The sequence below is a fragment of the Triticum urartu genome, chromosome 2A (genome assembly GCF_056163025.1).
Source record: "Triticum urartu cultivar PI428250 chromosome 2A, HENAU_Tu73, whole genome shotgun sequence".
Taxonomy (NCBI): domain Eukaryota; kingdom Viridiplantae; phylum Streptophyta; class Magnoliopsida; order Poales; family Poaceae; genus Triticum; species Triticum urartu.
Window position 1 is genome coordinate 76484211 of NC_141874.1, and position 26172 is coordinate 76510382.

The window sequence follows — 26172 nt, forward strand, 5'->3', positions numbered from 1 at the left end:
TGTCTGTACTCAGATATTGTTGCTTCCGCTGACTCGTCTATGATCGAGCTCTTGTATTCGAGCCCTCGAGGCCCCTGGCTTGTAATATTTATGCTTGAATGACTTATTTTATTTGTAGAGTTGTGTTGTGATATCTTCCCGTGAGTCCCTGATCTTGATCATACATGTTTGTGTGCATGATTAGTGTACGATTGAATCGGGGGCGTCACAACGGCGGACAGACGGAGTCGCCGGCCCTCCCCTGTGTGGTCGCAGCCCCCATGGAAGTCCGTGACGGAGTCGCCCACCCAACTAACACGTGGCGCTTCTGCTCATGGTTGCCGTCCGTATTCACCGCCTCCGCCATGGCCTCACCATGTACCCCCATTTCCTCCTCCTGAAGCTGCTCCGTGCCGTCCTCGCTTCGTCTCGTCTCCAACCACCACGCCCGCCACCGCCACCGCCATCCGATCGAGCCAAGCACCAGCCTTTTCTCCAGTTCCAGCGAACCATCACGTCACGTCAGTCCATCAATTTTTCACCGGAGAGTAGCAATTAGTCATCGTGCCAATGGAACTATGGATTTTTCACTATATAACTGATGTAGATCAAATAATGGTTCATTTAGTTTTGGTTTATCGTGATTGATCCCAAGAAATAATATATGCCAAAACAAGAAAAACTCTGATTAAGATAATTCATTTAGTTTTGGTATATGATGTTTGAAACTTATAAAATACTGCCAATGAAGGTTAGCTTAATTTTTTCTTAGCCTAACGTATGTTTTCTTTTAAAGCTAAACATCTCTTCAACCTAAAGATGTCGACATGGCCTATGTAAGTCCCCAACTGAATCCTGCCAATGAAGGCCCAATCAAGCCCACCAGTTGACCGGGGCACTAGCTAGTTTTTAGGCATAGAAAGTTAGACATGTCTAGGTTCTACCTAAAAACTACCCAGATTTAGGTAAAAAAAAGGCAGAACTTGTCAAATCCCACAATCCTCCCCTCTAGGCCAGAATTCATCATTTTAGGCGAACAGTAGGCGGGTTCTCTGGCTTTGGCCAAGTTTTTAGGCCGGCCGCCTGTACCTGCGTGCCTAGCGCTACGCAGCTATTCAGCATGCATGCATGCATGGGCCAACCATAATGGCCCACCAACCTTAGCGTCATCTTTTCTAGTCACACAAAAAATCTGCCAAGCATGCACGTGTTAGTTTTTAACTTACTATAAGTGGTAGTACTTGTGTGCCTCCTATAAGTGATACTACTTATTATAAGAGCGTTTAGATTACTATAGTTTACGGAAGGAATACATCACAAATAGATATGTGTTTTGACACAAAAGCTCACAAATATTGATGTTAAATAAATTTAAAGTTGAGATTTTTTGAAACTTGGACTTTCAAAATTCAGACTTTTCATATCTTTCAACTTCATTTTTAATACTTTACAAAAGAAAAGGGAAAACTAGAAAATGCCACGCAGGTAGGCGCCACCTCTTCTTCCGGTACTATGTGTGTTGCTAACTATTACTAACGTGCCCTATACCCCACCACTCCCGCGTACGACGACAGCTTCCGGCGCCTTCCACGCACCTGGCCCCACCATGACGACTGTACCGTAGAAAAAGCGCATCCCAACAACCCTATCCAGTGCGGGTGCATTAAACAGTGGAGGAGCGTTTTCGTGCTCGAAGGTCCACGTAGTCAAGTTACCAAAAAAACTCATTTACACACATTCTCCGAAAAAACATGACAATATTTCTACATATACATTGCTTTATGTAATAATATGTCAAAAAGGTGTTGTAATATGTTTGTTTCTTATTTTGTATACATCACCAATAGATATGTGTTGGGACTAAAAAAACATTTTAATGCTAAAAATATTGAAGTTGAGAATTTTCAAAACTTGAACTCTCAAAAGTCTGACTTGTGATTTCTTTTAACTTTCATTATTTTTAACTTTAGACGGAAAAAGGGAAAGCTAAACAAATGTCGCGCGGGTGGGCCATACCTCTTCATCGCGTACCACGTGTGTAGTCAACTGTTGTCACCCGTGCTTGCATGGGCACCCCACCACTCTCACGTAAGACACCGCCTCCCCGCGCCTTCCATGTGCTGGTCCCCACCATCACAAGCGTTCCCTGAAAAGGCGCGTTCCAACAACGCTACTCGGTGCGGGGGCATTAAACAATGAAGGAGCATTTTCTTTTGATCTTCATTTTTTTAACCTTACACGGGAAAAGGGAAAGCTAAAAAATGTCGCACGACTTGGCCCTACCACTTCATACCGTACCACGCGTGTAGCCAGCTGTTACCACCCGTGCTTGCGTAGGCACCCCACCACTCACGCGTACCACTATGAAGCCCTCGATTCAATCATACACTAATCATACATGCAAACGTGTACGATCAAGATCAGGGACTCACGGGAAGATATCACAACACAACTCTAAAAATAAAATAAGTCATAGAAGCATCATATTACAAGCCAGGGGCCTTGAGGGCTCGAATACAAGAGCTCGGTCATAGACGAGTCAGCGGAAACAATAATATCTGAGTCCAGACATAAGTTAAACAAGTTTGCCTTAAGAAGGCTAGCACAAAAGTAGCAACGATTGAAAAGGTGAGGCCTCCTGCCTGGGATCCTCCTAAACTACTCCTGGTCGTCGTCAGCGGCATGCACGTAGTAGTAGGCACCTCCAGTGTAGTACGAGTCATCGTCAACGATGGCGTCTAGCTCCTGGACTCCAACGTCTGGTCGCAACAACCGGGTATAGAAAGGGGAAACGGGGGAGCAAAGCAACCATGAGTACTCATCCAAAGTACTCGCAAGCAAGGAGTTACACTACATATGCATTGGTATCAATGAAAGGAGTAGTATATGTGGACTGAACTGCAGAATGCCAGAATAAGAGGGGGATAGCTAGTCCTGTCGAAGACTACGTTCTGGCCGCCTCCATCTTGCAGCATGTAGAAGAGAGTAGATGGTAAGTTCACCAAGTATCATCGCATAGCATAATCCTACCCGGCGATCCTCTCCTCGTCGCCCTGTTAGAGAGCGATCACCGGGTTGTATCTGGCACTTGAAAGGGTGTGTTTTATTAAGTATCCGGTTCTAGTTATCATAAGGTCGAGGTACAACTCCGGGTCGTCCTTTTACCGAGGGACACGACTATTCAAATAGATAAACTTCCCTGCAGGGATGCACCACATTTCCCAACACGCTCGATCCCCTTTGGCCGGACACACTTTCCTGGGTGAGGCCCGGCCTCGGGAGATCAACACGTCCTAGCCATACCTAGGCACAATACAGAGGTCAGCATGCCAGTCTAAATCCTATGGCGCAGGGGTCTGGGCCCATCGCCCATTGCACACCTGCACGTTGCGAACGCGGCCAGTAAGCAGACCTAGCCTCCCTAATACAAGAGCAGGCATTCCAGTCCAATCCGGCGTGTGCCGCTCAGTCGCTGACGTCAAGAAGGCTTCGGCTGATACCACGACGTTGACTGCCCATAACTGTTCCGGCATAGTTGCTTAGTGCGTATAGGCCATTGGCCAGACTCAGATCAAATACCAAGATCTCGTGAAGCGTGTTATTTTGAAGTAACCGCGGACGCCGACCAAGGCCAGGCCGACCTCTCTCATATGTGGTCTCAACCTACCCTGTCGCTCCGCCACAAAGGTTCACTCAGAGGGCCGTCAGGACAAACGTCCTTTTGGTCCCAACCCATGAATCACTCGCGGGTACTCTACGAGCCGACCCGACTTTAGTCACCACAAATATCATATATTATGTATAAGTATATACCCGTGATCACCTCTCGAGTGATCACGACCCGATAATATAGCATGGCAGACGGACAAGAATGTAGGACCACAGATGAAATACTAGCATCCTATACTAAGCATTTAGGATTGCAAGTAAAGGAAACAACAGTAGTAGCAAAGACATGCTATGCATCAGGATAGGATTAACGGAAAGCGGTAACATGTTATACTACTCTAAAGCAAGCAGTAGAGAGAAGAATAGGCGATATCTGGTGATCAAGGGGGGGCTTGCCTGATTGCTCTGGCAAGTAGGAGTCGTCAACAACGTAGTAGATCGGGGCACCAGCAGCGACGTCAGTCTCGTAGTCTACCGGAGAGAAGAGGGGGAAGAAACAATGATTATAATGCAAACAGATGCATATCGATGCATGACATGACAAGTAACGGTGCTAGGAGTGCCCTAACATAGTAGGAGATGCTACCGGTGAAGGGGGGAAACATCCGGGAAAATATCCCTGGTGTTTCGCGTTTTCGGACAAATGAATCGGAGAGGGAAAAATTGCGAATTTTCTATGCTAGGGATGTGTGGCGGATGAACGGGATGCGCATCCGGATTCGTCTCGTCGTTCTGAGCAACTTTCATGTAGAAAACATTTTCATCCGAGTTACGATTTATTTTCTATGATTTTTCAAAGTTTTAAATGATTTTCTAAATTTTCTTATTTGTTTTTAATTTAGAAAATCAGCAGTTAAAAACTGGGTGCACCCGGTGCAGTGCACCAGTGAGGCTGACCAGTGGGTCCAGTCAAAGCAGTTAACTGGTCCATGGTTGACCAGTCAAAGGTCCCGTGGGACCCGGTTGTCATACCCTGTAATATTTTAACAGTGTTTAGTTAATTTCTAATTAGGCTTATTAGAGGTCTTAAGGCTATATCTAATCTAATAAAAGACTAACTTAATCAAATGGGGTCCATACGTCATAGTGTAGCAACTAACCTAACTAGTACTACCAATTAGTCCTAATCTAATTTGCACGGCCGGCCAGTGTGGCTGTGCACACCCACACACACAGCATGGCCTCGGCCATGGCCATTTTTAGCGGCTAGAGCAGCAGCTAAGTAGCAGCAGCATGAGGTAGCTAGTAGCAGCGGCAAGCAAACAATACCAGCAGCAGCGCGCGCTGGCAACAACAAAGCAGCGCAGTAGCGGACCAGCGGAGCGACAGAAACAATCATCGACGGTCGGGGAGCAGCGCAGCAGCAAGCAGCATCGGCATGAGCAGCAGCAGCCGCATCAGGGCAGCGCAGCAGCAGGCTGGGGGGCGTGGGCGCACGCGAGGACCAAGGGCGCGGGCGCGGGTGGCCCGCGAGGGCGCGGCCAGGAGCTAGAGAGCTCGTACGCGGACGCAAAGCTACGGCCATGGCGACTACAGCGAGCACAAGGCGAAGATTACGGCTACTGATCGAAGGGGAAAACGAAGCGAATCGGTCGAGGATCTCACCCCAGGGCTTGTGGACACCTCAGTTGCCGCGGGGACGGATTGGAGCAGCGGTAACCGTCGACGAGATGTGGCGGCCGTGGGCGAAGACGACGGCGATGGCGAGCGTACGGAGCGTCCCGGCTCGAGTTCCTCGATGGAGAGGACGGAGACGACCGCGAGGAGGCTGCTGTATGTCTCCTTAGGTGCCGGGGAGGTCGGTGGCCACCGGATCGACGAGATGGCGGCGATGGTGGCGTCGGGCGGCTTCTGTAACGGGAGAGGGAGAGCGGGGAGAGGGGGAGAAGAAGTTAGGGTTCGAGGAGGGGCACGGGGCGACGCCTTATCGTCCCAGGAAGCCGTGGGATCGCCGGCACATCGCCCAGGAGCGCGGCCATGGTGTGGATGCCCGCCACGACCCCCCCCCCCCCCCCCCCCCCCCCCCCGGTCTCCCTGTAGCTTTTTTTGAGCAAAAAAGCTAAGCTTTATTCATTAGTTGGTATTGCTACCCGTATTACAGAAGTGTCATGGTAGCCCCAGCCAAATATGTCGACCATAAACCAACTTTACAGCATGCCTAGCTAATTTGTGAGGCTCAAAATTTGAGACTCTTGATTCAAACTTAAAGCAGCACGAACTAAACGAAGATTGCCACGAAGTTATCTCGTTTACCACTCCACCGTAATTTCCACCTGATTTTTCCTTGATGTGCTTCACTACCTCTTGACAGTCCGACGCGATCACCATATTCTGTAGCCCCAAATCTTCAGTCAGAGATAAGCCTTCTCTGCATGCAATAGCCTCTAGAGTAGGCGAATCTATCAATCCTCGAACGACAAACGCCGAGGATCCAAGATAGTCTCCGTTATTGTTCCTACACACAGCCGCGACTGCTCCAACTCCTCGAGAAACCGTGGTGTCCACATTGATCTTGGTGCAGCCCGACATTGCCGGAGTCCATCTTCTCGGTACTGCAGTCTTTGGTCTGATCACATGGTCCTGAACTTTGTTCTTCTCCTGTTCTAGCTCTGAGATGAAATGTGTGATGAACATGTATGTCGACAGAGGGCTTTGATTTATTCCTTCATGTATTAGCTTTCGTCTCGCCCACCAAATGGCCCAAAGGGTGACTGCTACTGTGATGAACTTTTCATGTGAAAGTTGCTCGATCATGGTAAATAACCATCTCCTTGCGTTTTGTTCGGTGTTGCTCTGAAGTTCATCAATCAATTCCTGATCAACTAGTGACCAAACACAGCGAGCAGCAGCACACTCCAGCAGACTGTGCTTCCACGAGTCCGGAGTCCCACAAATAGCATATGTGCAACTCGTAGTCATATTCCGGTGCATCCTGACATCTTCCGTTGGGATAGACTAGCGCGCAAGTCTCCACAAAAATACCCGGATTTTAGCCGGAACCATGGTCTTCCAAAGTCGGACCCAGGCGAGTTCATCCTCTCGGCGGTTAGACGCAGCCGGGCGTGACTCCAACCAGTCCTCCCTCCTTTTCTTGGTTTCAACTATCATGCGATAACACGACCGTACACTGAAGATGCCCGATTTCTCATACATCCAGGACCAAAAATCCGCCACATTCCTAAGGCAGATCGGAATCTGAAAGATTGCCTGTGCATCAAACGGCAGAAACACCCGATTCACCAGCTCCCTGTTCCAGCGTGCATTTCCTGAGTCAATCAATTCAGCAACTAGTTGGGGTGGGTCTAGGACTCTAGAGACGAGTGGTCTCATTAACTCAGCCCGCGGGATCCAATTTGTACTCCATATTTCTGTTTCTGATCCGTCCCCAATTCGCCTAATCAGGCCCTGCTTCATAATATCCCTTCCTTCCGGAATAGACCTCCAAACCTGAGATGGATGGCTTCCTATATTTGCATCAAGGATTGAGCTATTTGGAAAGTATACTGCTTTTAGAATTCGAGCACTAAGTGAATCCGGAGAGACCAAGATCCTCCAAGATTGCCGAGCCAGGAGAGCCAAGTTAAAAAGTTCAAAATCGTGAAAGACAAGACCACCCATATACCTCGGCATTGTCATACTATCCCAAGACACCCAATAGGGTTTCCTCTTCCTGTAACTGGAGGTTGGGGATGAGTGCGGGGGGTTGTGTGGGCTGGGCCGCGCCTAGTCCACACTTGGGCCTTCCTTCTTCTGTCTTAACATTTCCTATTGTTTTATTTTCTGTTTTTTTTTTGTATTTCTCCAATGTTTTGCAATTTATTTGGCCTCACTTGCTTTTTGTTGAAAGTGGAACTAAGCCACATAGATACTATGCAATAAACTGCACTGCCATAAAAAGTTTGAGGACTATTTGAATCCATTTCAAATTTGTTTAAATAGAAATGACTTAATTTGGGAATTTTTTTGCTACTGTCTTAAATAGGTTAGAGGCAATTTAATATTTCAAATAATGTTGGTTTATTCACGAAAATTAGTTAGTGAAATTTTGCAACCCAGCGAACATTTTTGTTTTACCGTTTGAAGAAATAATAACTTGACATTATTAATTTGAATTTGAATTCGGTTTGGAACAAAGTGAGGTCTAGAAAAATAATTGCGTTGACATGGCACCATTAGGGTGTGATTACTGTAGCCTAAGTATCCGAGCGTTACAACCACTCACCCCACCACTCACGGTTTGGACCTGCTTCCAATGGAACTATGGTTTTTTCACTATATAACTGATATACATCAAACAATCGTTCATTTAGTTTTTATTGATGGTGATTGATCCCAAGAAATAATATGCCAAAACAACAAAAACCATGATTAAGATTATGTTTGGAACTTATAAATTAGTCACAGACCACCGTCCTCACCAAGGCAAGGTTAGCTTAGCTTTCTTAAAACACATGATGCAAGCATTGCATGCATACCCGTTCGTGCACTCGATGCATGTTAGCTAAACATCTCTTCAATCCCACAAGTTGACTTTGGCATCGCCTATGCAAGTATATCGCTGCATCGACGAACAAGGAAAGCTTTGACCAACTCAATCCTGCCAAGGCAAGGCCCAACCAAGCCCATAAGTTGACAGAGGTACTAGCCAGGTTTCAGGCATATGAAGCCAGGCATGTGTGGGTTCTACCTAAAAATGCCCCAGATTTAGGTAAAAAAATAGCAAAACTTGTCAAATCCCACAATCCACCAGTCCAGGCCAGAATCCATCGATTTAGGAGACAATTAGGAAGGTTGTCTGGCTTCAGCCAAGTTTTTAGGCCGGCCGCCTGTATTGCGCGCCTAACGCTATGCAGCTTTTCTGCATGCACGCATGCATGGGCCAACCATAATGGCCCGTCATCTTGATGGTAGCAACGGACATTTTCTTACCTGGTATCATGAAGTGCTTACTAGATGCTGGTGCTAACCCCGGTATTCTTGATGAAGTGAGTCTTATATTGTTTCCTCCTCCTTTGCCTTCATGATCTACTTTTAATGCATATTTTTTGCTGGTCTTTGGATGAATATTTTTGCCTCACCCGGGACATGTTAGGCTGATAGGTTCTAGGCAGAAACAAAATGAAAGTAGACCCACATATTTATTGTGTACCATTATAAGGTTTTGCACTGCTATGATCAGTAGAGATCTTCTTCAGTTCTTCTAGGTGTTGAACTTTCCATTTGCTGCCCATCGAAGACTGACATAGGGCTCTCTACTCTTATTTGTTTTTGCAGGAATCCTTAGTAATCAGCATCCTGTATAATTATCTCTTTGTAGAGTGCCTTGCAGAATTTTCATATATTTGTTTATTTGCCAATCGAGAAATTCTCCAGCTTCATTGCCTTGCCAAGTAGACACATAGTGCTAATTTTTGTAAAGACTTATTCTTCTATGTATGTTGTTGTGTTGATGGCATATTCTCTCTATCCTGCTTGACAAAATAATGCAATCTAAGAAACACATTTGTATGAGATTTAGATTAATATTTTATTATTTTTACAGGAGTTAACCTTACAAAAAACTGTTTTACACACTTTTTCCAAGAAAACATGACAATATTTCTACGGGACAAATGCATTTTTGCCCCTAGTTGGAACCTACTCATGGGTTTTGCCCTTACTTTTCGACTCTGCTCAGTTTTGCCCTTAGATTTTTCTGCGAGGTCACCCGAATGCCCTTTGACCGTTTGACCAATACTTTGAAAACTCATAACAAATTGATATGAACTCAGAAAAATGCAAATAAGATACATTAATTTTGTGCTACCACGTGTCGGGTAGCCCACGCGGTCGATTCTTACCGAGGTATACTTTCCACTTTTTGAATGGCGCACATGAGCCATACTTTTCTTTGGGGACACTTTCATAAAATGCATATATGAAAATTCAGGAAATTTTGTTTTAGATTTTTGAACATTTGAATATTCAAAATGAACTTTTAAAATATTTTAATGTTAAAAAAATTAAAGTGAGATATTTTGAAACTTGAAAAAATTCCGACTTGTGATATTTTTAAACTTTCATTTTTTGTACTTTACACAAGAAACTGGAAAGTTGGAAATGTCACATGCGTAGGCCCCACCTCTTCATCCGGTACCGCATGTGTAGCCAACTGTTACCGCACGTGCTTGTGTGCCCACTGCCCCCACCCCTCCCGTGTACGACGACGACTTCCGACGCCTTCCACATTCCTGGCCCCCACAATGATGAGTGTGCCGCAAAAAAGCGTGTCCGGACAACCATACCCAATGTGCTCCTATGCTTGACTGGGGGTGCATTAAACTGTGGAGGAGCGATTTCGTTCTCGAAGGTTCACGTGGTCAAGTTACCAAAAAAGCTCATTTACGCACTTTCTCCAAGACAAACATGACAATATTTCCACATATACATTGATTTTATGATATCATGTGCCAGGTAGCCCACGCGGTCGATTCTTACGAATGTGTATGTTCCACTTTTTGAATGGCGCACATGATCCATACTTTTCTTTGGTCAAAAGATGCAGTAATTTATTTGTTTCTTATTTTGTATACATCACCAATAGATATGTGTTGGAACTAAAAAACATTTTTAATGCTAAAAAAATTGAAGTTGAGAATTTTCAAATTTTGAACTCTCAAAAGTATGAATTGTGATTTCTTTTAACTTTCATTATTTTTAACTTTAGATGAAAAAGGGAAAGCTAAACAAATGCCATGCGGGTGGGCCCTACCTCTTCATCGCGTACCACATGTGTAGTCAACTCTTGCCACCTGTGCTTGCATGGGCACCCCACCACTCCCCCTCCCCGCGCCTCCAAGTGTCTGGCTCCCACCATGACGAGTGTTCCCCATAAAAGCGCGTCCCAACAACCCTATTCAGTGCGGCTGCATTAAACAGTGGAGGAGCATTTTCTTTTAACTTCATTTTTTAAAACTTTACTCGGGAAAAGGGAAAGCTAAAAAAATGTCGCGTCGGTTGGTCCAGGCTCTTCATCCCATACCACGTGTGTAACCAACTGTTGCCACCCGTGCTTGCGTGGCCACCCCACTATTCCCACGTACGACGCCGCCTCTGTTGGGGATCATTGCAGAATTTAAAATTTTCTATGCATCACCAAGATCAATCTATGGAGAAACTAGCAACGAGAGAGAGGGGAGTGCATCTTCATACCCTTCAAGATCGCGATGCACAAGCGTTGCAAGAATGCTGTTGGAGGAGTCGTACACGCAGCGATTCAGATGCGGTCGATTCCGATCTAAGCGCCGAACAGCGGCGCCTCCGTGTTGAACACACGTGCAGCCCGGTGACATCTCCCGCGCCTTGATCCAGCAAGGAGGAGGGAGAGGTTTGGGAGGACAACTCCAGCAGCAGCACAACGGTGTGGTGGTGGTGGAGTTGCGTGGTTTCCAGCAGGGCTTCGCCAAGCACTACGGAGAATGAGGATGTAGAGAGGTAGGGCTGCGCCGAGAAAGAGAGAGAGACTCATGTCCTTAGCATCCCCAAAATCTCCACTATTTATAGGAGTAGGGGAGGAGGGTGCGCCCCCTCTAGGGTTCCCACCCCTAGGGGGGCGGCAGCCCTAGATGGGATGGAGGCGCGCGGCCAAGAGGGGGAGAGGGGGCGCGCCCTAGGGTGGGCCTTAGGCCCATCTACGCCTAGGGTTTCCCCCTTCTCCTCCTAGCTGCGCCTTGGGCCTTGGTGGGAGGCGCACCATCCCACTCAGGGGCTAGTCCCTTCCCACTCTTGGTCCATGCAAGCCTCCGGGGCTGGTGGCCCCTCTCGGTGGACCCCCGGAACCCTCCGGTGGTCCCGGTACATTACCAGTGATGCCCGAAACACTTCTGGTGGTCAAAATATCACTTCCTATATATTATTCTTTACCTCCGGACTATTCCAGAACTCCTTGTGACATCCGGGATCTCATCCGGGACTCCGAACAACATTCGGTAACCACGTACAAACTTTCCCTATAACCCTAGCGTCATCGAACCTTAAGTGTGTAGACCCTACGGGTTCGGGAGGCATGCACACATGACCGAGACATCTCTCTGGTCAATAACCAACAGCGGGATGTGGATACCCATGTTGGCTCCTACATGTTCCATGATGATCTTATCGGATGAACCACGATGTCGAGGATTTAATCAATCCCGTATACAATTCCCTTTGTCTACCGGTATGATACTTTCCCGAGATTCGATCGTCGGTATCCCTATACCTTCTTCAATCTCGTTACCGGCAAGTCTCTTTTACTCGATCCGTAACACATCATCCCGTGATCAACTCCTTGATCACATTGAGCTCATTATGATGATGTCCTACCAAGTGGGCCCAGAGATACCTCTCCGTCACACGGAGCGACAAATCCCAGTCTCGATTTGTGCCAACCCAACAGACTCTTTCGGAGATACCCGTAGTGCACCTTTATAGCCACCCAGTTACGTTGTGACGTTTGGCACACCCAAAGCATTCCTACGGTATCCGGGAGTTGCACAATCTCATCGTCTAAGGAAATGATACTTGACATTAGAAAAGCTTTAGCAGATGAACTACACGATCTTGTGCTATGCTTAGGATTGGGTCTTGTCCATCACATCATTCTCCTAATGATGTGATCCCATTATCAATGACATCCAATGTCCATGGTTAGGAAACCGTAACCATCTATTTATCAACGAGCTAGTCAACTAGAGGCTTACTAGGGACATGTTGTGGTCTATGTATTCACACATGTATTACGATTTCCGGATAATACAATTATAGCATGATTCTCGCACAACATCACGAATATCCAACAACTCGGTATCCTTGATACCACGGTGATCATTCCGGCGATCACAACCATGACCAACACTTGGTCTCAAACGGTGATCTTTCCGGCGATCACAACCAACTTATCTCCTCATCGAACCGGGGTTGTTATTAAACACATTATTATTAATACTGTTGACACATAGTGTGACCAACTATGAACTAGGCCCTTATCCGTGGGTGCGGCTATCGATAGATTTAATATACACTCTGCAGAGGTTAGTACACTGTACCCACACCGGGGAACCCATGGCCTCGCGCTCCCATTTGGGTGGACCAACGGCGTTCCGACAAAACCGATCTACTGCCATGACACTCTCCCGGCCACTCCGACCAACTCCCCTTTGAGCTAAGTCATGGGTGGCCCCGTGTCTACCAAAGACACAACGGCCACCGTCATGGCCCGTGCCAAACAGGGACAAAAGCTCTTATCATCAAATCTACGGGCACACAAGGTTATGTCCGCCTACCTGATCAGGGTAAGCATGCCCATAACCTTCCCTAGTTGGAGGCACCGGTGATACGTCTCCGTCGTATCTACTTTTCCAAACACTTTTGCCCTTGTTTTGGACTCTAACTTGTATGATTTGAATGGAACTAACCCGGACTGACGCTGTTTTCAGCAGAATTTCCATGATGTTGTTTTATGTGCAGAAAACATATATTCTCGAAATGACCTGAAACTCCACGGGAGGTCTTAGAAAAAATAATAAAAAATCCTTGACAAATATGAAGACCAGGGGCCCACACCCTTCTCACGAGGGTGGGGGCGCCCCCCAGGGTGTGCCCCCCTACCTCGTGGCCCCCCTGGAGACCCTCCGACGCCAACTCCAACTCTATATATTTGCTTTCGGAGAGAAAAAATAAGAGAGAAGAAATCATCGCGTTTTATGATACGAAGCCGCCGCCAAGCCCTAAAACCTCTCGGGGGGCTGATCTGGAGTCCGTTCGGGGCTCCGGAGAGGGGGATTCGTCGCCGTCGTCATCATCAACCATCCTCCATCACCAATTTCATGATGCTCAGCGCCGTGCATGAGTAATTCCATTGTAGGCTTGCTGGAAGGTGATGGGTTGGATGAGATTTATCATGTAATGGAGTTAGTTTTGTTAGGGTTTGATCACTAGGGCCCGAGTGCCATGATTTCAGATCTGAACCTATTATGTTTTCATGAATATATGAGAGTTCTAGATCCTATATTGCAAGTCTATAGTCACCTATTATGTGTTATGATCCGTTAACCCCGAAGTGACAATAATTGGGATACTTACCGGTGATGACCGTAGTTTGAGGAGTTCATGTATTCACTATGTGCTAATGCTTTGTTCCGGTTCTCTATTAAAAGGAGGCCTTAATATCCTTTAGTTTCCAATAGGACCCCGCTGCCATGGGAGGGTAGGACAAAAGATGTCATGCAAGTTCTTTTCCATAAGCACGTATGACTATATACGGAATACATGCCTACATTACATTGATGAACTGGAGCTAGTTCTGTGTCATCCTATGTTATGACTGTTACATGATGAACCGCATCCGGCATAATTATCCATCACTGATCCGGTGCCTACGAGTTTTCCATATACTGGTTCTCGCTTATTTACTTTTCCGTTACTACTGTTACAATCACTACAAAATACCAAAAACATTACTTTTGCTGTCTTTACTTTTGTTGCCGCTACCGCCACTATCTTATTACTTTGCTACTAAACACTTTCCTGCAGATACTAAGTTTCCAGGTGTGGTTGAATTGACAACTCAGCTGCTAATACTTGAGAATTTTCTTTGGCTCCCCATGTGTCGAATCAATAAATTTGGGTTGAATACTCTACCCTCGAAAGCGGTTGCAATCCCCTATAATTGTGGGTTATCAAGACAAATTTCTGGCGCCGTTGCCGGGGAGCATAGCTCTATTCTTTGAGTCACTTGGGATTTATATCTGCTGGACACTATGAAGAACTTGAGAGATCCAAAAACCAAGATCTATCCCTCAACTACGAGGGGAGGTAAGGAACTGCCATGTAGCTCTCCACTTGATTCACCTTCTGTTATGAGTAAGTTTGCGACCCCTACACCTGCTTCTTCTATTCGTTCTAATATGTCGCATGTTATTGATGATGCCACTTCTGCTATGCATGATACTTATGATGAAACTGCTTCTATGCCTGATACTACTGTGCCCCTTAGTGAATTTCTTGATGAACAAATTGCTAGGGCTAGAGAAAGAGAAATTATTGAATCTGAATACGATGATGATAGTGATGATGAAAATATGCCTGTTATTCCTAAGGGTTATTTATTTGATCAAGATGCTTCTTTAGCTGTTTTAGCTTGCAGAGATAGATATGAGCTTAAGAGTTTATTAATTAAATGGAGCAAAGAATCACTTAGAGATAAAATGAAACCCGATCCTGCTTTTGCTACTTCGCCTATATGTGTTCCTGATAAAGATTATGAATTCTCTGTTGATCCTGATATAATTACCTTGGTTGAATTTGATCCGTTTTATGGCTATGAATCTGAAACTGTTGTGGCACATCTTACTAAGTTAAATGATATAGCTGCCCTATTCACTAATAATGAGAGATCACGTTACCTCTATTTACTCAAAATATTTCCGTTCTCATTAAAGGGCGATGCTAAGATATGGTTTAATTCTCTTGAACCTGGTTGTGTGCGTAGTCCCCAGGATATGATTTATTACTTCTCTGCTAAATACTTCCCTACTCATAAGAAACAAGCTGCTTTGAGGGAAATATATAACTTTGTGCAAATTAAAGAAGAGAGTCTCCCACAAGCTTGGGGGAGGCTTCTCAAGTTACTTAATGCTTTTCCTGATCATCCTCTTAAGAAACCTGAAATACTTGATATCTTTTATAATGGACTAACCGATGCTTCCAGAGATTACCTTGATAGTTGTGCTGGTTCTCTTTTCAGGGAAAGAACACTAGATGAAGCTGAAATTCTATTGAATAATATGTTGACAAATTAAAATAATTGGGCACCTACTGAGCCAGCTCCTGCTCCAATTACTGAGCCTATCCCTAAAGCAACTCCGAAGAAGAGAGGTATTCAATTTCTCAGTCCTGAAGATATGCAAGAGGCAAAGAAATCTATGAAAGAAAAAGGTATTAAAGCTGAAGACGTTAAGAATTTACCTCCTATTGAAGAAATACATGGTCTTAATTCACCGCCTGTTGAAGAAACATATGATCTCAATTATTTATTTACTGAAGAACCTCCTGATCTCGATATCCCGACACAGGTAGTAAAGGTAAATTCTCTCTATAGATATGATAAAGCTGAAGTCCCTCCTACTAAAATTGCTAGTCAATGCTTGGATGAGTTTGATAACTTTATGTATAAGCAAGGCGACTTCAATGCTTATTTTGGTAGACAATTAAAAGAAAATGCTTATATGATTAGACGCTTGGGTGATTATATGGCTGATATTAAAGGTGAACTTAAACTTGTTAGCAAACATGCTTCTATGGTTACCACTCAAGTAGAACAAGTACTTAAACCTCAAAAATAAGTGCTTGATGAAATGAATAGTAAGAAAAATGATTATGCTGTTAGAGTGGCTACGAGAATTGGTAGAATGACTCAGGAACCTTTGTATCCTGAAGGCCACCCTAAGAGAATAGAGCAAGTGTCGTGGTATTTCTCATGGGGGGCTTGCGAGTCAACAGATGCCACAAGGGCTTAGTGTGTGGGTAAGACTGCTGCTGATAGGCCCGGGAGCGGGTATGCGAGTAGCACGTGGTGGTTTACCCAGCTTCGGAGCTCCCCGTAGAGATAATACTCCTACTGCTGCATGTCTGAGTGTATCTGGTATATCTGGTACAGAGTTGCTCCTGGAGCTGTATCTGAGATCAGTGCCAAGGGCATCTGATCTCGTATATGCATGCGCATGGCCGGCTCTAGTGGCCAAGTATGGCCGTGGCTCTGGGCCGTGAGTGGCCTTGCGGCCAAAATGGATGTGGCGCCTGTGAGTGTGGGGGTGTGTGCTCATCCTGGATGGATTGCTGGATGCTCATATATATAGTGTGGCTAGCTTATCATCTAAGCTAAGTGGTGGCATGGGCAAGGCATGGTGGGGTGTCATGCTTGTCCCCTGTGTCACTTCATAAATAGTGCCAGGGGACAAGTGACACTATACATGATGACTGAGATGACGCGTGAATAGTGCTCGGGTACATCCGTCTCATCGGTGTCTTGTCGGTGCCGGGTCAGGCTGCAGTCGGCAGCCGGCTGGTTGGCGCAGTCGGCAGCCGACAGGCAGACTGAGGGGCTTTGCTAGCCCCGATGTCTTGAAATATCATCTTGCCGTCTTCGGGGTATCCGTGTCCAATTACTCCGACAGTAGCCCCAAGCCTTCGGGCAACTTGGCAAAGTTGGGCGGAGGTTTTTTGGCAAATGTTCATGGAAATGATCATAAAAAAGGAAAAAGTTAGTCCACGCAAATATATCATATGCTTGCTTTTAGTATTGCAAGTTTTATGCGGAGGGTGCCGACTCGGTTTCGTCCGAGCCCCCTTCAATCTTTTTCATGTTCCCTCCACTTTTTGGCTTGTGCTCTTGCTTGCCGGACAGCCGCTCTGCAGTCTGTGGCTGAGAGTGGGCCGCGAAGTGGAGTGTACAGTACTCAGAGTCTAGGAGCAGATTGAACCAAGTAGATACTTGTAAAGGAAACGGTCGGGTCGCCCGAACATTTTTCTTCCCGGGCGTTTTTCACGTGGGTGGCCTCCTGCGTTCACTCTTGCTAGTCGGACAGCCGCTCTGCGGTCTGTGACTAAGAGTGGGCCTTTGGTACCGCGCATGGTATTAAGCCGTCTGCGGGAACTAACGTCTCAGGCCAAGCGGCCAGCCCCCGGGCCAACTCTGGCTGGCGCCGGGGCGAACGGTGATGCTACTGTAATAAAATGCGGAGACAGCCCCTGAGCATCGCTCGTGGTTATGCATGCTTGCGTGGTGCAAAAAATATGTGAGTGAGGAGCTCACATTGATTTTCGTGTAGTCACGGTCGTCGAAGACAGCCGGCGCGACTCGGCGCTCGCGGAGCGCGTCAGCGCACCCCCTGGGTGAAGCCTTCGAGCCTCCAGGTGCTCAAAGGGGGGTCCCGGTCGGTCAGGCTCGACCGGCCAGGCGGCGAGGCGTCTTGCAGTGCCCTTTTTTTTTCTGCCGGCTGCTGACAGCCGGACAAAACTCTTCTCTTGTCTGCAATCTTCGCGGGGGCGCGTCAGCGCACCCGCTGGGTGTAGCCCCCGAGATTCGGGCCAACTGCTGAGCAGTCGGGCCGGATCTCCCGATAACTACTTTGTCTTCTTCTTCGCGGGGCGCGTCAGCGCACCCGCTGGGTGTAGCCCCCGAGATTCGGGCCGACTGCTGAGCATTCGGGCCGGATCTACCGGCAACTACTTTGTCTTCTCTCTTGCGGGGGCGCATCAGCGCACCCGCTGGGTGTAGCCCCCGAGATTCGGGCCGACTGCTGAGCAGTCGGGCCAGATCTTCCAGTAACTACTTTGTCTTCTCTTCGTGGGGGCGCGTCAGCGCACCCGCTGGGTGTAGCCCCCGAGATCTGGGCCGACTTCTGAGCAGTCGGGCCGGATCTCCCGGCAACTACTTTGTCTTCTTCACGGGGGCGCGTCAGCGCACCCGCTGGGTGTAGCCCCCGAGATTCTGCTGAGCAGTCGGGCCGGATCTCCCGACAACTACTTTCTCTTCTTCTTTTTCTTCTTCAGCTGGCTAGACAGGCGGACTCCGACACAGCAGTCGGGATTTTTGCAGCCGGCCTAGGCAGCCAGCGGTTGGACGCACATCTGGCAGTCGGACGCACATTTCTTTCTTCTGCTTTGTTTCTCGGACGTCCACTATTTTTTTAGCCGCCTTTTTCTTCTCGTTTCTTTCTAACCGGCTTCACACGGGGAGCCGGAACCTTCTTTCTCTCTTTTTTCTTTTTTCGATGGGGAGCCGGCCTTGAATTTTCTAGCCAGCCCGTACACGCGCAGCCGCCTCCACCCCTTTTCATCAAGCCAGCCTTGTCTTTCTCTTCCAACCGGCTTTGAGTAGTCGGACACAGCTCTTCATTTTATTTTTTCTTTTGCACAACCGGCGCATTGTGTTGACCCAGCCGGCTCTTTCTTTCTTTTCTCCCCTTCCCTGAGCAGTCGGCAGGAGCGGGGCGGCAGCAGCCGGCGTCCGGGTCGCGGCAGAAGCCGGCAGGCCGGGAAGCGGGCGTAAGCCGGCTGCTGGAAGGAGCAGCAAGCCGGCGGGTGCGGGGGCCGGATCCGGCGCGGGAGGCCAGCAGCCGGCGGGCGCGGAGGCCGGAGCTGGGCCCGGCGCAGGCATAACCAGACGGGTCGGGTGCTGGAGAGGCTGGCGCCGAGGTGGCGACGTGAGGCGCGCAGGGTAGGAGGCGGCTGGTAGCAGCGGCCGGCTGGTAGCAGCGGCCGGCTGGGGGCAATGCAGGGTGGGCACAGCCAGCGGAGCTGGAAGGCCACCAGGCGCGGGACTCGGCGTCCTGGTGCGGGAGCGGAGCAGCCGGCCGGGGAGGCAGCCGACGCGGCACGTGGCGGAGATGGCCGGGGCCGGGAGATGGGCAGCCGACCGCGGGGCGAGCGACATGGGCTAGCGCGGGGCCCGGCCATGGGTCGGGCGCGCGACACGGGCGAAGCCGGCGCGCAGGGGCGGCTGGAGCGGCGCAGAGGAGCGCGCGGGAGCGGCTATGGCGGCGAGGAGGCGGAGGTGGGCCCGCGGCGACCAAGCGGACGGACACGGAGGCGGTCGGGTTGCGGAGGCGCGCGCGGAGCCGGACGGAGGAGGCCGGACGAGTGGGCGGAGCCGAAGGAGGCCGGACCCGACAGCCGGCGCCTGGGAGGCGTCGAACCGGACGGGGGCGGGGATGCCGCGGGAGGAGGCCCGGCGCGCGGGACGCAGGCGCGGAGCTGCAGCCCGGCCCTGCACATGGGCGCAGCAGTCCAGTCGTGCTGGGGACGGAGCAAGCGGCCGCCGCTGCTACTCAAAGCTTGAGCAGTGTCTGGGCATAGTCTAAGTAATATCTGACTATTGTCTGTCTCGTGTATGAGAATGGTCTGGGTAGTATCTGTGTAGTGTATGGCCAATGGTTTGACCATTGGTGACTAGCATCTAGCTAGCAAGCATAGATGATATATGGAGGAGTGAGCGTGCGTTTTGGCCGGAGCAAGCCGCAACGCGGAGGGAAGCAAACGCGAGCAGCGCGTGGATGGCCACGGCCGACCGAAACGAAGCCCGCGCGCGGCGCGCACGCGGACTGACGGCCGGCGTTGCGGTGGTGATGACGAAGGCGCGGCCGACGGCGAGGACGCGCCGCCCCTCGCGTCCATTCCGGGGGCGTGTCGATGTCGAGCCCCAGACCGCTATCGGAGAGACGGCGCGACGCCGTGGCGGAGGCGATGAAGAAAAAAGGGTCCCTCCCGGACAGCAAAACCAGCAGCAGCGTGGTAGCATAGTAGTAGTACCGCCCCACGGTGGGCGCCAACTGCCGTGGTATTTCTCACGGGGGGCTTGCGAGTCGACAGATGCCACAAGGGCTTAGTGTGTGGGTAAGACTGCTGCTGATAGGCCCGGGAGCGGGTATGCGAGTAGCACGCGGTGGTTTACCCAGCTTCGGAGCTCTCCGTAGAGATAATACTCCTACTGCTGCATGTCTGAGTGTATCTGGTATATCTGGTACAGAGTTGCTCCTGGAGCTGTATCTGAGATCAGTGCCAAGGGCATCTGATCTCGTATATGCATGCGCATGGCCGGCTCTAGTGGCCAAGTATGGCCGTGGCTCTTGGCCGTGAGTGGCCTTATGGCCAAAATGGATGTGGCACCTGTGAGTGTGGGGGTGTGTGCTCATCCTGGATGGATGGCTGGATGCTCATATATATAGTGTGGCTAGCTTATCATCTAAGCTAAGTGGTGGCATGGGCAAGGCATGGTGGGGTGTCATGCTTGTCCCCTGTGTCACTTCATAAATAGTGCCAGGGGACAAGTGACACTATACATGATGACTGAGATGACGCGTGAATAGTGCTCGGGTACATCTGTCTCGTCGGTGTCTTGTCGGTGCCGGGTCGGGCTGCAGTCGGCAGCCGGCTGGTTGGCGCAGTCGGCAGCCGGCAGGCAGACTAAGGGGCTTTGCTAGCCCCGATGTCTTGAAATATCGTCTTGCCGTCTTCGGGGTATCCGTGTCCAATTACTCCGACAGCAAGAGTCTCAGAGAAATAATATTGATGTTCCTAGTTCTTCTAAAAAGAAGAAAAAGAAAAATGATAGAACTGTGCAAACTTCTAGTGAGCCTATTGCTGAAACACCTGATAATCCAAATGATATATCTTTGTCTGATGCTGAAACACAATCTGGTAATGAACATCAACCTAGTAAAAATGTTAATGATGATGTTCATGATGATGCTCAACCTAGTAATGACAATGATGTAGAAATTGAACCTACTGTTGATCTTGATAACCCACAATCAAAGAATCAATGTTATGATAAAAGAGACTTTGTTGCTAGGAAACATGGTAAAGAAAGAGAACCTTGGGTTCAGAAACCCATGCCTTTTCCTCCGAAACCATCCAAGAAAAAGGATGATGAGGATTTTGAGAGCTTTGCTGAAATGATTAGGCCTATCTTTTTGCGTATGAGATTAACTGATGTGCTCAAAACAAATCCTTATGCTAAATATATGAAGGATATCATTACTAATAAAAGAAAGATACCGGAAGCTGAGATTTCCACCATGCTTGCTAATTATACTTTTAAGGGTGGAATACCAAAGAAACTTGGAGACCCCGGAGTACCTACTATACCTTGCTCCATTAAAAGAAATTATATTAAAACTGATTTATGTGATCTTGGAGCCGGTGTTAGTGTTATGTCTCTCTCTTTATATCGTAGACTTGACTTGAATAAGCTGACACCTACTGAAATATCTTTGCAAATGGCTGATAAATCAACTACTATACCTGTCAGTATTTGAGAGGATGTGCCCGTTGTGGTTGCAAACGTTACTATTTTAACGGACTTTGTTATTCTTGATATTCCCGATGATGATAGTATGTCTATTATTTTTGGAAGACCTTTTCTTAATACTGCAGGGGCTCTTATTGATTGCAACAAAGGCAATGTCACTTTCCATGTTAATGGTAATTAGCATATGGTATACTTTCCGAGGAAACAACCTCAAGTTCATAGTATCAACTCTATTGGAAAAATTCCATCAATTATATTAGGAGGTTTTGAATTTCCTCTTCCTACTGTCAAGAAGAAATATGATATTCTTATTATTGGGGATGTGCATATCCCCGCTGAGGTAACTTAGTGTTATTCGACATTTCTCCGGTTTCATGATTATCGGAATGAGTTTGTTAACAAGACTTGATCAACCTTGTTAGTGGATTCTTTTTAATGACCATGAGACGGATGAAACTAGAAGCACAAACTTCTGTACCCCACTTTTACTTTCTGTTACTTATATTAAATAAAGTAAAAATAGTATTTTCTGTCTGTTTCCTGACTTATCCGTGCAATATAAAAATATCCCGAAAATAAAAGTCCTCAGAATGCCATGCCAATTTAATATGATTTTTCGGGAATATTTGAGAATTTACTGTGCAAAAATTACCACGGGAGGAGCTGCCACCTGGCCACGAGGGTGGTGGGCGCCCCCCCTATAGGGCGCGCCCCCTGCCTCGTGGGCCCATAGTGGCCCTCCTACACTTACCCCAGCACCCATCTCCTTCCTCTGTCTCACGCAAACCCGAAAAACCAACTCAAGCACGAGTTCCAGCCACTTTTGCTGTGATTTTCGATCTCCTTGCTCAAAGCACCTCTCTCAAAACTGATTGAGGAGATTGTTCCTTGGTATGTGACTCCTCCATTGGTCCAATTAGTTTTTGTTCTAGTGCTTTATTCTTTGGAAATTTGTGCTGCATAGGTGACCATGTTCTTGAGCTTGCATATCAAATTTATATGGTTCCAAGTAGTTCTAATGCTTGATATAGGCTCTAGGCACTTGTAGGAGTAGTTGCTATCAGTTTTATTGAAGTTGGTTCACTTTTATTTTGAAGTTACTAAAAATTTCAGAATTTTTCAGAGAAAAACAATATGTTTAGGAAGATGTTCCAAGGTGGTTCCTCTAAGAAGCAAGGACTCAGAATTGCTATGCGCGATGCTAACGAGGATCCACCAAGAGACGCTCCAGTACGACCTTGCGAATGGCCGTCGGAAAATTTTATGGAACGTGCGGGAATTAAAGAAAAATTCAATCATATTTGTGCAATACCGGTCTTGTGGATTTTGAGGCTAACAAATGCCCCTAGTATCATGATCTCACAAGTTCATTTGTGAGGAGGTTTGAGTATTCATCTTCGCGTAATTCTCCTTCAGTCATGTTTGATCTCTATGACAAATCTTATACCATGGACCTAGAGGATTTCACTTCTACTTGCGAACTTCCATCATGGGGCAGTATTAGGGATCCCCCTAAATCTGAATTTAGAAACTTTCTTGCTAGTATAACTGTGGGGGAATCCAGAGATATAACGCAAGCTACCATAGGGAGCATTCACTTTCCTGCTATACATTATTTTGCTCTCTTCATCGGTAGATGCATAAATGCTAAGGATGAAGCATGTCACATGTGTGTCCCTGATCTTAGCATTCTTAGGAGTGCTGTGTTAGGAGACCAATCTTATCATATGGGAGCCATTGTAGCTCGTAGGTTGCATCATAATAGACATAATAGAGATTTCTTTGGAGGAATTTACGCAACCCGCTTAGCTCATTTTCTTGAAATAGACATTCGTGAGGGTGATATGGAGTTGCCTCCTGCATATTTAGATTATAACTCTATGGCTTCGCACCAGTTTGTCGAGAGGCCTGAATCACCTCTCTTATATCGCTTAATTTTTGATAAACGACGTGTTTTCCGTATTACTCTCCCTGCTCCTGCCTTCTTTGATTCACAGACAAAAGGAAGATATGTTATTACCAGAGAGGAGGCAGAAGAGTACGAGAGGAGAGCGGAGGCAGCCCGACTCCACGCTGCAGCTCAGCAGGCGATAACCGCTGCACATCAGTATGATCCCAACTATCCTTCTTCATCACAGTACGACCCCAACAACTATTATTATGGATATCTGCCAGGCCAGCCGTGGCCATAGACCAACTTAGTCCAAAAGCCTAAGCTTGGGGGAGTACGTATTTCTCACCGACATTACATTTATGTTCACACACACTCATTGCTAGATGTCGGTGCTCATACTTTTTCACTGTAATATCCAAACTAGATTATTTTCCTTTTCCTGCTTTCTTCTTATGTGTTTGTTAAACCTTAAGAAAAAACCAAAAAAATAGTAGTAGTTAATTTTTCTGCTGTAGTAGTAATAATTAAAAAGAAAACCCAAAAATATTTCCCATTCTTCTTTTCCTTGTTGGAAGCTTTCCCGTGTAAATAGTTTTATTTCTTTTCTTTTCTTTGGGGGTCAGTAGGAGAAGACCATAATTAAATTGTTGAAGTGGCTCTTATATGCATTATTGTTGATTTAACCAAGAGTCCATATTTCCTTGTCTTCTCCTGTTTATTGAATGCTCACAGATTCCAGCTTAGTCCAATGCACGTGCACTCTTATTATTATTCACACCATTCGGTCGTGCAAGTGAAAGGCAATTATGATGATATATGATGGACTGACTGAGATGAGAAAAGCTGGTATGAACTCGACCTCTTTTGTTTTTGTAAATATGATGATCCCGTCGTTCTTGATTCAGCTTATTATGAATAAACATGTTTGCAATGGCAATTAGAGATCATAGTAGCTTGTGCCATGCTTGATTAGCTATGAGTTATAATGATTTACCTTGTATGCCAACATGCTATTGAGATGATTATGATGTGGTATGATGGGGTGGTATCCTCTTTTGAATGATTTAAGTGACTTGACTTGGCACATGTTCACGCATGTAGTTGAAAAAAAATCAACATAGCCTTCACGATATTTATGTTCATGGTGGATTATATCCTAATCATGCTTGCATCCAATGTTTATTAATTTTAATGCATGTACATGGCTGTTGTCGCTCTCTAGTTGGTCGCTTCTCAGTCTTTTGCTAGCCTTCACCTGTACTAAGCGGGAATACTGCTTGTGCATCCCAAATCCTTAAACCCCAAAGTTATTCCAGATGAGTCCACCATACCTTCCTATATGCGGTATCTACCTGCCGTTCCAAGTAAATTTGTATGTGCCAAACTCTAAACCTTCAAATAAACATTCTGTTTTGTATGCTCGAATAGCTCATGTATCAACAAAGGTTGTCCTTATCTTCCGTGTTAGGCAGGTTATTCTCAAGAGGAGTGGACTCCGCTCCTCAGTCACGAGAAAATGGCTGGTCACCGGGATGCCCAGTCTCATGCTCTATGCAAACTAAATCAAAATTAATTGCAAACAAAACTCCCCCTGGGACCTGATGTATGTTGGAGGCACTCGTTGTTTCGAGCAAGCCATGGATTGATGCTTGTTGGTGGAGGGGGAGTATAAACTTTACCATTCTGTTTGGGAACCGCCTATAATGTGTTTAGCATGGAAGATATCGCCATCTCTTAGTTGTTACGTTGACAATGAAAGTATACCGCTCAAAATTCAATTTATCTCTATTTCAAAACCGAGCTCTGGCACCTTTGCAAATGCCTGCTTCCCTCTGTAAAGGGCCTATCCATTTACTTTTATGCTGAGTCATCATCCTCTTATTAAAAAGCAGTAGCTGGAGAGCACAGCCGTCATTTGCATTCATCACTGTTAATTTATATTGGGTATGACTATGATTGGATCTCTTTTACCATGAATTATAATGTCTAGTCAGTCCTTGATCTTTAAAGGTGCTCTGCATTTATGTTTTGCGGTCTCAGAAAGGGCTAGCGAGATACCATCTTGTTATATCATATTATGATCATTTTGAGAAAGTGTTGTCATCCGAGATTTATTATTATGACTTGCTAGTTGATTATGCTATTGATATGAGTAATGATGAGACCTGAGAATTATTGGAAATGTGGTTAGTTATGATTTATGCTGAAAACTTGAATGCTGGCTTGACATAGTTATAACAACAAGAGCAAACAGAGTTTGTAAAAGTTTTTCTTTCTTTCTTTTAGTTTGTCAACTGAATTGCTTGGGGACAAGCAAGGGTTTAAGCTTGGGGGAGTTGATTCGTCTCCGTCGTATCTACTTTTCCAAACACTTTTGCCCTTGTTTTGGACTCTAACTTGTATGATTTGAATGGAACTAACCCAGACTGACGCTGTTTTCAGCAGAGTTAGCATGATGTTGTTTTATGTGCAGAAAACAAATATTCTTGGAATGACCTGAAACTCCACAGGAGGTCTTAGAAAAAATAATAAAAAATCCTTGCCAAATATGAAGACCAGGGGGCCCACACCCTTCTCACGAGGGTGGGGGGCGCCCCCCTAGGGTGTGCCCCCCTACCTCATGGGCCCCCTAGAGACCATCCGACGCCAACTCCAACTCTATATATTTGCTTTCGGAGAGGAAAAAATAAGAGAGAAGAAATCATCGCATTTTACGATACGGAGCCGCCGCCAAGCCCTAAAACCTCTCGGGAGGGCTGATCTGGAGTCTGTTCGTGGCTCCGGGGAGGAGGATTCGTCG